Here is a 12,246-nt window from a genome sequence, read left to right as displayed (position 1 = left end):
TATGCCATTAATATTTCTCATGTTGTGGAAATACAGTAGGGCCTCGACTTATGATGACATCAACATCCGATATTCTCAGGAACTGATATACCATCCATACGATCTTTTATTTTAAGGACTGATGATATTTGCAGGTATTGATGGCTTTCCGATATAGCTGGAACGATACATGGGTGGAAATTTTCAGATACATGCCGCACGGAACATCACTCATACGATTTTTCTCAATCGATTAGCGTCTTTGTTATTGTTCAACAACATTATCATTCAACGTGTGGCACATGGAACATCACTCATATGATTATTTCAGATCTATGACGATCTGAAACTTCAAGCTCCATCAACCAGTGGCAGTGCTATGCACTTTGAAGACTTTAAAGCTAGCAGAGGCTAGTTCGAGCACTTCAAAAAACAGGGCAAATATCAGTGTTGAAAGGCATGGGAAGGCATCCAGTGCTGATAATAAAGCAGCTGAGATCTTTAAAATTGAATTCCAAGAGTTAGTTGATCAGGAGGGTTATCTTCCCCAGCAGGTTTTTAGCATTTACGAAATCGGCCTCTTCTGGAAGCGAATGCCCAGGAACACATACATCACTAAGGATGAGGCTAGTTTACTAGTTGAGGCTATCTTTCATAGGCATAAGCCTATGAAAGATAGGCTCACTCTTCTGTTGGGTGTCAATGCCTCTTGAGATTTTAAGCTGAAGCTTTTGCTTGTGTATCACTCTAATACCCCCATAGTATTTAAACAACAAAAAGTCGACAAATGCATGCTGGGAGTGTTTTGGCACTGTAACAAGAAGGCCTGGGTTACAGGATATGTCTTCAATGAATGGGAGCTTGAAGTTTTCTGTCCTTCAGTGAAGAGTTATCTTGAGAAAAATAAGCTTCCTGTGAAGGCACTGCTCCTGCTGGATAATGCACCAGGCCATGATCCCAACACATGATCCCAAGTGTTCAATCTTTTCAGGTACAATTTGACTTTGTTCAAGTCAAATTTTTGCCACCCAACATGACTTCTTGTTCAACCAAACCAGCAAGTGGTTGCAAACTTCAAGAAAATCTACACCACGAAAATGTTTGCAAGTTGCTTTGCAGCGGCCTTTGGTGAAAATGCTCTCACCCTCAAAGATTTTTGAAGGTCAAATTTCAACATGCTGGACTGTGTGAGGCTGATTGTAAGTTCTTGGAATGATATTTCCACCAGATGCTTAAATTCAGCCTGGAAAAAGATCTGGCTTTTAATTATTCATTTTAATTTTTAATTATTCATAACCTTGATGGATTTGAAGATGATAGTGCTTTGACAAATGATATTGTCACTCTTGGTAAATCAGTGGGTCTGGAGGTTGGCGATGAGGATGTGGAGAGGACCTTATTGATGCTCATGGGTGTGAGCTAACAACAGAGGAGCTACAAAAGTTGGAGAAAATTACGAAGAGTGACACTGGACGTCAGGAAGCTACAATAAAGTCATCAAATCAGTCCATTTGGACAGTTTCTTTGCCAGTAGCAACAAAAGACTGAAAATACGTGGGACACTTGATATAGTCTCACCACCAACGCCACCATTGATTTCATCAGCTCTGCACTTAGTCTTTTTTGTTTGTTTGTTTTTTTATTTTAAGATGTTTTATGACTATTTATTAATCTTTATAAAAAAAAACTCATTTTTAATGTAAAAATGAAGTATAACATGCAAGTAATACCTATTTTATGTATTGTTGGGGAACGAATTACAGGAAATCAATGTATTATTGGTTTCAACTTACAATATTTTCAACATACAACGGGTTTTGTGGAACAAATTACCATTGGATGTTGGGGCCCCACTGTATATTGCCTGGTTGCCAAATCCTGCCCTGATGGTTATTTGGTGACTCACTGATAGACAGTAATTGCAGAAATAAAATAACTCTGTTGAATGAGGGCTTGGAATGGATGCTGAAATGTTGTTCTGGCTTGTCATGTGCATCAGTGATGCCATGCATATACATTAGCTGCCTTCTGTTTCATTTTGAGTCCTGTTTGGATAATAGATGAATTAAAAATAAATAGCAATGTACATCTCCTTCAGAACAGTCAGTGCGTGTTTAGTATACGAGGTGGGACAACAAAGTTTCGAGAATAATTTTGTTTCCGTCAGAGTGGCCACACTGTAAACCGTTACACTCTCCCGCTGTGTTACCTGAATTCCCCTCTACTTGCATGCAAAGGGTAAGCGTCATCAGTCATTTCAGTCATTGTACAAGTTGGTTCGTGTAAAGACTTGCTTCAGTTCCGTGTTACGTGAAAAATGAAATGCAATTTAGAGCAAAGGGTTGTGATAAAATTTTTGGTGAAAAGTGGCGAATCGTCAACAGATATTTATGATAAGTTGACCAGAGTTTATGGAAATTATGCCATGTCTAAACCACGCGTTTTCAATTGGCCAAAACAGTTTTAAGAAGGACGTAAATCCATCAAAGATGCTGAGCGTTCAGGGCATCCTTCCACGACTTGACATGACAAAAACATTGTTCATGTGTGCGATCTTTTTCGAAGTGATAGGCAGTTAACCACAAGAATGATTGCCGAGAAACTAAACATTAATCGGGAGAGTGTTAGATTAATTTTGACTGAAAATTTGTTGATGAGGAAAGTGTGTGCAAAGCTGGTACTGAAAAACCTCTCTCATGAGCAGAAAGAAATTCAGTTATGACATTCTTAGGAGATGTTGGAAAGCATTGAAAATGTGTTCCAGATTTGCTTTCTCGCGTGATTACAGGGGTTGAAAGCTGGGTATTTGCTTATGGCCCCGAAACAAAATGACAAGGTCAACAATGGAAGGGAGCTTCCTCGCCAAGACCCAAAGAAGCATGAATGTCAAAGTCAAAAGTGAAAACCATGTTAATTTGCTTTTTTTGATCAAAAAGGAATCGTCCACTTTGTTCCACCTAATGAAACTGTCAATCGACAATTTTACTTTCAATTTTTGGAAAGGCTTCGCAAGCGAGTCAACCAGGTTCGACCTGAAATTGCGTCATCGTGGATTTTGCATCATGACAATGCTCCTGCACATTCCACCATTGTAGTGAAAAGTTTTTAACTTCAAAATCGATCACAACATTGCAGCACCCTCCGTATTCGTCTGATCTGTCTCCTTGTGCCTTATTTTTATTTCCTCGACTAAAAGGAGTCACGAAAGGGATGAATTTTCTGTCAGTTTCTGAAATTCAGAGTAATGTAATGTGGGTTTTAAAACAGATACCAGAAAGTGAGTACCAGAAATGTTACAATCAATGGATTCTACGCTGGAATGCATGTGTACAGTCTGAAGGGGACTACTTTGAAGGCGATGGCCTTACATCTGTATAATTTTCAAAATAAAATTTTTAAATGAATTATTCTCAACTTTATTGTCACACCTCGTAACACTAAGGAATCATGGTGATTTGCTTTCCGACATGAAATATTTGATGCATTAGTAGCAAACAGCTGTTTTGCTATGTACAGAATTGTCCATTCATCTCTTACATATACACTAGCATTATATAACTTCCATAGGTTGAAACTTATTTAACTTTAGATTATTCAGATTGAATAACAGTATAAAATAATATAACACAGGGTAATTTGAAAGTGTTTCACAACTTTGTAATTCTGTAATTTTATGGGTTTCAACTCATTAAGCCAAGCATCCCAATGACTGTGGTCATCTTGAAATTTTTATTGGTGACTAATAGCTGAATTTTGCCAGTAGTTGGCTTTCATATCATGCAAATGACAAAATAATGGCTTGCAGTGGGGAAGAATGAACACGGTTAATTTTTCTCTTTGAACAGTAAAAGTTTGATAAATTTTCCATGATATGGAAAAATCTTCCAATAGATATTCCATTTATGGCTAGCATAAGAATTTTGTTTGCTGCATACCAGTAAAAATTGGAATGCTATATATAAGTGATTAAATAGGATTATGGATGGATAGGAATCAGTGTTTTGGAAAATGAAGATAGCTTTTGTTGAAGTCAACATAACATGTAGCTATTCGAAAACATGCAATTTTAAAGCAAAAGCTTCAAGCTGTGGAAATTTACATAAGTAATGTACTGTTAGTGGTACTGTAGCAGAGACAAAAAAAAAAGTAATTGTATAAGAAAAGTGAACAGTAAAAGCAGTTTTACACGAAAGACATTATTATATATCTTGTATTACGAATCCTTCATAACAAGTTGCTTTATTTGTGCATCTTGAAAAAGGTATCAGTTTCCCAGAAGGGAGTACTATTTATTCTCATTTGAGTGCCATTACTCATTTTAGAGATTGCCCAGTCACCCACCAATGAGGAGACAGCCTACGTTTAGGAGCTGACTACCCAATTGTCACTTGATGTACCGTTATTGTTGAAAAATTTTGTGTACTGGGGTAGCAAGTAGGAGCTGCTCAGGAATCAGTGTTTGGCACTCTTTTTTTCTTATCCTTATAAATACTGATGAGGGAATACAGAGGAAGATGTAAAGTTTGCTGATGACAAAGTTTAGGAGAGTGGTTAATGATCAGAACCAGGCTATGCTGCTTCAGAAGGATATGGACAGACTGTAAGTATTGTCTGAAAAATGTTAGTTAAGTTTAATCCTAACAAATGCATGCAAAGTATTGTGCTTGGGGAACAGAAACCTAGGAGTAGTTTTTACAGATTTGGCAGAGAGGAATTAAAGGATGTTCAGGATGAGAAAGACTTGGTGTATGATACAGATAGACATGAAGTTCAACATGCCGTGTAAGTAGGTGGGCAAGAAAGGCACATGGCATTCTGGCTATCATCTTTTTATAAGATGATGGTGCAGTCACACTTGGAATATTGTATCCAGATCTGAAATTCATATCTAAAGAAAGATAGAGAAATGCTGGAGATGGTGCAAAGAAGATTCTTAGCACCCTGCATTAGATTAATGAATAATTAGATTAGTGTAGGGTGCTAATACCCCTACAAGTGGCTTAGAAGATGTGATCTCGGTGAGTTTAGCAGGTAGACTACCTTAGTTAGTTGCAAGATTTGATTGAGGTATATAAGGCTCTGAGAGGAATTAGTAAAATAGATGTTCATTTTACTAATCCCCTCAGAGGAAGGATTCTTACTGGTTGGTGAGATTATTCATTCCTCATTTATTTTACTCTTCCTGGGGCTACTGTTATAACTTCCTTGAATCTTAGGGAGTGACAGTAGACTTGACTTTATGAAGTTTACCTTCAGACAGTGTGTTGTGGAATGTTTGATTAAATTGCTTACAAGATTTGCAGAGGTGAGAGCATAATAAAATTCTAGGAAGAATTGAATAGGCATTTTTTGACTATGGAAATAATGAGGTTTTTTTTTTTTTTTTTTTTTATCAGATGTAGAATGAATTTGCTTATTTGCATCACTATGCCATTTCAATGCTAATAATAATATTCTACTCCTCTGAACTTTTCCACGTGATTACTTGTTTCCCAGTGTGACATTGCAGCTGTAAGAACAGTTGGTACTGAACACAATCTCAAAATCATTTCCAGTGGTGCCACAAATGCTGGACAAAGGGATAATATCAGCCTGTGGCTAAGGTAAGGAATGGACTTGAAATTCATCACACTTGCTGTCCAGGTGGTACCTAAATATCAGCTGCATTATCATTTTAGATATCTAAGTGGCAAAGTGGAAGAATGCTCAGAACAAAACCTCAAGGAATATGTAGATCAATTGTCAATAGATCAGCATCCATTGACAGTTTAATTCTAAACTCACTAAACTAACTTTCATTTATCCCATCTATTTCCATTCTTTGGAACAGCTTTCCTCGTTATATATTTGCTGAATATTGTAATCTACAGCATTAACAAGTATTTTTTGTTCTCTCAGCCTATCCTGTTGATTCAAAAGTGTTAAGTTTGTGGGGAAAAAGTGCAGCTTATATTTGTGCAAATACAGTATTATCATTATGAAGTAATCCTCATTTGTGCGAGAACTTTAGGGCTTATATCTAAACATTTATGTGAACTGGACTAAAACAACATATTGCCAAAAGAACTGAAAAAATATTGTAATCCAGCTGATTGTAGTTAATTGTAAAAAATCTATTTCTTTTGTAAAAAATATATAATGTACTTGATATTTATCTTTTGTAATAATACACTGTGTTGTATGTGTGTGCACAAGCATGACAAGGATCAATATGGTTATATGTGACAGCATTTACGTAATGAGTGTCACGTTATAAATAGTCAGAGAGAGAATAGCTGATTAAATTATAGAACTGTTGAAATTACAATTGTGATTGTTCTCCATGGCAGCTTAATTGGCACAAGGCATCACCATCTGCTACTTGTTTGGAACGGTCTGGGTTCAGTTCTGAAAGCTAAACCCTTCTTCCTCTGATCTCTGGCAGAGGGAGTAGGGTTCCCTGTAAGTTATCCTGGGTTTTTCAGGATGTACAATATGCAAGTCAGACCATAGACATTCACTTCTTAAAACAAAAACATATATGGATACAAGTGTTTGCTTGGGGACTGTTAAAATAATAATAAATAATAGTATATGAATGAGTTCTGATGTGTAAATATTTTAGACATTTTTTCTCTGTTTTATTTTGTTAATACAATAATATATTCTATGCTGAAAGATAGGACGGATGATAATTCTCACGTTAAGTAAAATAAAAATAAAGGGAAACTAGTTTGCACCAGCCCAAATACTGTGAAGAATCTTCATAGGCACTTTTAATGGGAATTATGTTGAACAAAAGTCAAGTTTTTAGTTTGTCATCAAATTAATTGCGGAGGAAAAATGAAAATGAGAAGCTGGGAAGAGACTGAGAAGTAATAGTTAGAGAGAAAAAGGTATATGGGAAAAACAGTGTTGCAAATCTTTTTTCATCAATTGCTCGAAAGATTTTGACCCATATAAGAGGAAAGCCTTATAAGGTTTTCAGAAAAATGAAATTGTGGATGCTCATTATTGAAAATTTTATGTGTAACATAAGAAGTTATTGACTTTGATGTTAATGGAAATGCTTTTGCTATTTTTTTTATATAGTATTAGTACTGGCAATTAATGAATAATTAGATTAATATAAGGTGCTAATACCCCTACAACTGGAGAAAGCAAGCTTATACAACATCAGCCAAAAATTTCCTTAGAAATGGTTAAAATAGGAGCAGTGAGTGTTGAGTTAAAATTTGCTTTGTATTTGTCATTAATTGTTTATGCTTGTAATAAATAGTTGATCCTGCTGTAATGCATGACATACAGTCTGAAAAAATGGCATGTAGAAGAAATGTGCATTGTAGCATGCACATTGTCGAGGCCACGTTATGTCAAGGAGCTGAGTATATTCTTGCCGTGTGTACGGCATTTTCAAAAATTTCATTGCTTCATACAACATGCTCTCCCACCTTTTCTTACTACTGAATACATCATGAATAGTCAAACTAATAGAATAAACTTATTTGCAAAAAGATTTAAACCTCCCCAATACTCAGTAGCATACCTAGGGGAGGTGCAGGGAAAGCATTTGCTCCCCCTCCAACATTTTTTCCTTAAATGGCATCTATGGAAGGATGCACGATTTTTTGACAGGGAAATAGACCATATTACAAACAGACAGTAAAAGTGCCTATTTTATCACCTTTGCTCCCCCTCAAGGCAAAACCTGGGTACTAATACCTCTTGTTCACAAATATATGTGGGCTCAGTTTCATCCTCAGTGATGTCCATTTTCACTTGCTGTGCAAACCTCACATACTTTTTCTGACAGAATCCCACTTATTGGTTGATTCAACCACTCCTCATCCCAGTTGTCCTAATTATTCGATGTACAATTCATTTCACTTCAAAGGTGGTACTTGTGCATACATCCACTCTGATATTCCTTGTCACAGCTTAGTAATTGGAATCTCCTATTTTTGATCTTCTCTGGCTTAAAATCTCTCTACCCCATTCTGTCAAAATCATCTAATGCTTCTATTGACCTCTCAATTCCACTAATCACTTGAAACTCTTTGACTTCCTTTCTTTGAAACTTGACTTTCTCCAGACCAACTTTCCTAACAATGAGTTAATTTTCCTTGATGATTTTAATGTTCACAATTCAAGCTGGCTTCCATTTTCTAGTCACATGGACCCAGCTGATAAAGATGCTGATGCTTTTGTAATTACTAATGACCTTGCTCAGATTGTTCATTTATCTACCAGAATAGCAGACAATCCTAACCACACAGTCATTTGATCTTTTTCTCACAAACAATCCTAAGTACACAGTTGAAGTGAGTGGTCCTCTGGGCACCTCAGATAACAACTTGGTGATGGTCTCTTCTCCAGTGGAGCCTTTCTCTTATTGCCATTTTCAACCTTGTATTCTTTAGCATTACAAGAATGCAAATTGAATGATCTGCAAGATTTATTTTCTTCTTTTCCTTGGTTGGCTGTTTCAAATCTTGTGATGTCAGTGTTTGTTTAGGTCATATCAGTGAAATTATTCTTGTAGAGATGAAATCCTTTATTACACACTCCATTTTAAAATCTCATCCCTTATCTAAATCTTGATTTTCCAATAAATGTTTTCTAAGGCAGTTCGAGATAAGAATGTTGCATATCACAATTGGCTTGTATTGAAATCTCCAGGTTCATTTTCTGTCTACACCAAAGCGTGTAACAATTGTAAAGCAGTTATTAATTATTCCAGATTAGATTTTAAACAGCCTAAGATTAGAAAACTTGCTTCTTGTCCAAATGGTAGTGGAGTATTATGGTCTCTTGCCAAAGCTATTGGCTGCGACTTTTGCTCATTGCTATTCCTGCCTTTGTCAAAAACCAGATGGTTCTATTGCCACTTCGGCCAAAGATAAAACTGACCTGATAAAGCTTTTCATCTAATTTGTGTATTGATGATCTTGGTAAATCACCTGCCATTCCCAGTATATTCCATTCAGTGTCTCCTGTGGTCTTCCATTAAAAGGATATCAGAAGGATTTTGAACTATCTTGATGCTAAGAAAGCTTCAGATTCTGATGGTATTTCTCTACTTGTTCTCAAAATCTATGCCCCTGGGCTTACTCCTGTTCTCAGTCTCCTTTTTACGCTTTCATATTCCATGGGTGTTTTTCCCATATGCTTGGGGAAAACACCACGTTCCTAGTAATTTTTTATTATTATGTTTTTTTTTTTTTTTTTTTTTTTTATGATTCTGACAGGAGAGGAGTGGACCGTTGTGAATATTAAAAATTAGAAAGTTCTTTACAACTGTACTGCAAGATTGAAAGAAGTAAAGCAGAGTACAATATTAAATGCATGGAAAAGCTCTTAAATGATGAATTTGTTTATTTAGATGAAATCAAATAGTATCAAAATGTGCTATGCAACAGGGATAAAGGGGATATTAATTTGGGGCTGTAAGGATGTGGTTAGAATAAATGACAACAGTATTTTAAGGGGAAAAATCTGTAATGAATTGGCTGCAAAAGTTACAGAATTTTTAAAAGAATTGCAATTTTTATATATATATTTTTTTTTTTTTTTTTTTTTTTTTCCAAAAGGGAAAAAGATGTTTAACTATGTTTTTGCAAAATACAGACTGATAATAACATATTTTGCTGTATATGAAGTGGAAGGTGAAGAAGAAGAATAGCAAATAAGGAAATGTTAAATTACCCAAAGGCAGAATTTGCTTTGATAGCTTCTTAAATTAGCTAATTTTGACAAGGAATTAGAAAAATATCCTATTCTCCAAGTGAAATGAAGAACAATGTTATGAAACAGCAGTAAAACAGGACCTTTACTCCAGAGAATATTTCTGATTCCTTTAAAAAAGACAATGCAAATCGGGAAGGGTCCATGTATATTTGATTAAATTTATAGTTTTTAATTTTTAACACATTAAAAATTTATTTAAATAGATAGTGGATGAATAATGAACTAGCTAGATAAAAAAAAAAAAAAAAAATTGTGTTATTTGTGTTCTTTTTGTATTCCATTTTGTTTAAAATATGAATATTTCCTTAATTTTTCTTTCCATCATATTTGTTTCCTAATGCATTTAAATTAACATATTTTGCTGGATTTTGAATAAATTTTTTATTTCTCTGCTTTGGAGTAATATTTGTATTAGGCAAATTATACAAGAAAATAAGCTTAGAAAAAAAAAAATCCACTTTCTTAATCACCTCTCTATCCCTTCTAACAATTTTGTCTAGTTCTTCCTTGGGTTTATTCAAACTGTTCACCTCTACAATACCAGATGGGAGTTTGTTCTGACAATCAACAGCCTGCTCGCTTCCTGCAACCATCCTTCATCAGTTTGAATATACATTGGTGTTCAAAGAAAGTGCATCACCTAGAAATTTCATATTTCTAACCGACGTAGCCGAGTGGTCAGGAGTGCAGATTCCTCAAAGAGTGTGCGGTACCGCACACTCTTTGAGTGGACCTGGGTTTGAGCCCATTACTGCTAAATACGATTAACAATTTGTATTGGTTGATTTATTGTAAACTCTACTGACCTGGTGGTCGTGCCGGAGTATAAACATATATTTTTATATATGTTTATATTAATTAACAACCATTAATTAATAGTTAAGGCAAAGCTAAGTAATATTTGACAGGTGCTCTCAAAATATTCCAAAATGAGCATTTGCAACCTTGATACAACGGTTTTGTAAACATGACAATTATGTCTGAAATGTTATCAGAAGTCCTCAATTTGCTTCAGTTTATCATTTTAAATGGAAAACAAAATGAAAAGTTCACCAGGTGCAAACTAATATTTAGTTGAACTGCCTCTGGCCCTGATGTGATAGCAGCACACCATCGAGTCATTGACAAGATCAATTTCTGAAGATAATAAACTCGTAGTTCGCAGTTCCAAACATGAATTATGGCTTCCTGAAGTTCACGAAGGGTCTTTGGTTTCTTCCTGGCAACTGCAGATTCCCCACGATGCCAACAGTTAATGACTGTTTCCTTTCAGTTAATGTCTGTAACGGGCTGTTTCCTGGACAGCTAAGAGTTGTAATGGACTGTTCTTCCAACCATTTTTTCACTTGTAACAAATGTAAACACATTACTGTCAAACCTCTAATGCAGAAACGAAGCTAAAGTAACTACAGAAGTGCCTACTTACACCTTTTGCCTTATGACAAGGAGCAGAGTCGTCCTGAAAGATGCAGCTACTTGGCAGGTTGTGGAATGGTCTCTAATGGTTGGCAGCAATTTGCCGTCCAATATAGCCAGGTATCCATTGGCATTTACGGAACCTCTTATAAATTGCAGGTGACCTAATCTGCGATACGAAACACGCTCCCATATCATTTGGCTGGTAGGGAATTTCACTGTAGACCATACAGTCTGAATGGTATTCTTCATCACATCAAGGGCGAATCGTTTGTCTTCCATCAGAGCCATGCAGGTTGAATTTCTTCTTATCTGAGAAAATAACTGACTTCCACTGTTCTGGGGTCAATTTGACATGCTCCTGACACCAAATTAATCGGGCCTTTTTCATTTTTTGTGTTAGGAGGGACTTCTTAGGACGACGAGCTACAAGTCCATTTTTGAAGAGGCATCTTCTGACTGTTACTGCACTTGTTACCACTCCTGTATGTACTTCCCATTCTCTTTTCAGTTCTGGCAAAGAAGCTTTACGGTTTTTAAAGCATAAACGCTTCAAAACGCGGTCCTGTTTTGGCGTAGAGACTTGTTTGCATCCGGTTCCTTTTTTTTTTTTTTTCTATCAGCAGAACCAGTATTCTTGAGTTTGGAAAGAAATCTACTCACTGTCGACTGATTACAAGTTGCTCTATAAGCAATATGATGGGAAGAACATCCTTCCTCACATAAATCACAAGAGGACATTTAAATTAATACATCAGTATTAGTATTAGCCATATAGTGCAAGGAACAAGGAAGCCGCAGGCTTTTGCTGCACTAGCCAAAAAAAAAAATAAAATAACTAAATAAAAATATGTAAAAAATATATAATAAATTATTTACTAAAAATAAATAAAATAAACAACCTGTGTTCCCTCCTCAAGCTGTCAGCCTTAACTACCCATGGAGGTAACTATATTCTAATAATTTACAACTTGTAGAAAACTTCCTACAATCTTTTTCCCGCAATTTGAATGGTTGGGTCTAGTTCTGAAATAATTTATAAGAGTGAATATTTCATCTTCATTCATTTTATTATCCCCTCTCAGAGCTTTATACAAAACCTCAGTCAAGTCTTGTCTAAGATGC

General features: G+C 35.7%; 1 protein-coding gene across 1 annotated transcript in view; it reads left to right on the top strand.

Moving 5' to 3' along the window:
- LOC150075460 (PP2C-like domain-containing protein CG9801) overlaps positions 1 to 12,246 on the top strand; it is an 84,743-nt gene that overhangs the window by 29,571 nt on the left and 42,926 nt on the right. The window lies entirely within an intron of this gene.

Source organism: Mastigoproctus giganteus, chromosome 14 (assembly GCF_048544385.1).
Source record: "Mastigoproctus giganteus isolate SK-2022 chromosome 14, ASM4854438v1, whole genome shotgun sequence".
In the NCBI taxonomy this organism is placed as follows: Eukaryota; Metazoa; Arthropoda; class Arachnida; order Uropygi; family Thelyphonidae; genus Mastigoproctus; species Mastigoproctus giganteus.
This window is presented reverse-complemented; position numbering and strand designations above follow the sequence as displayed.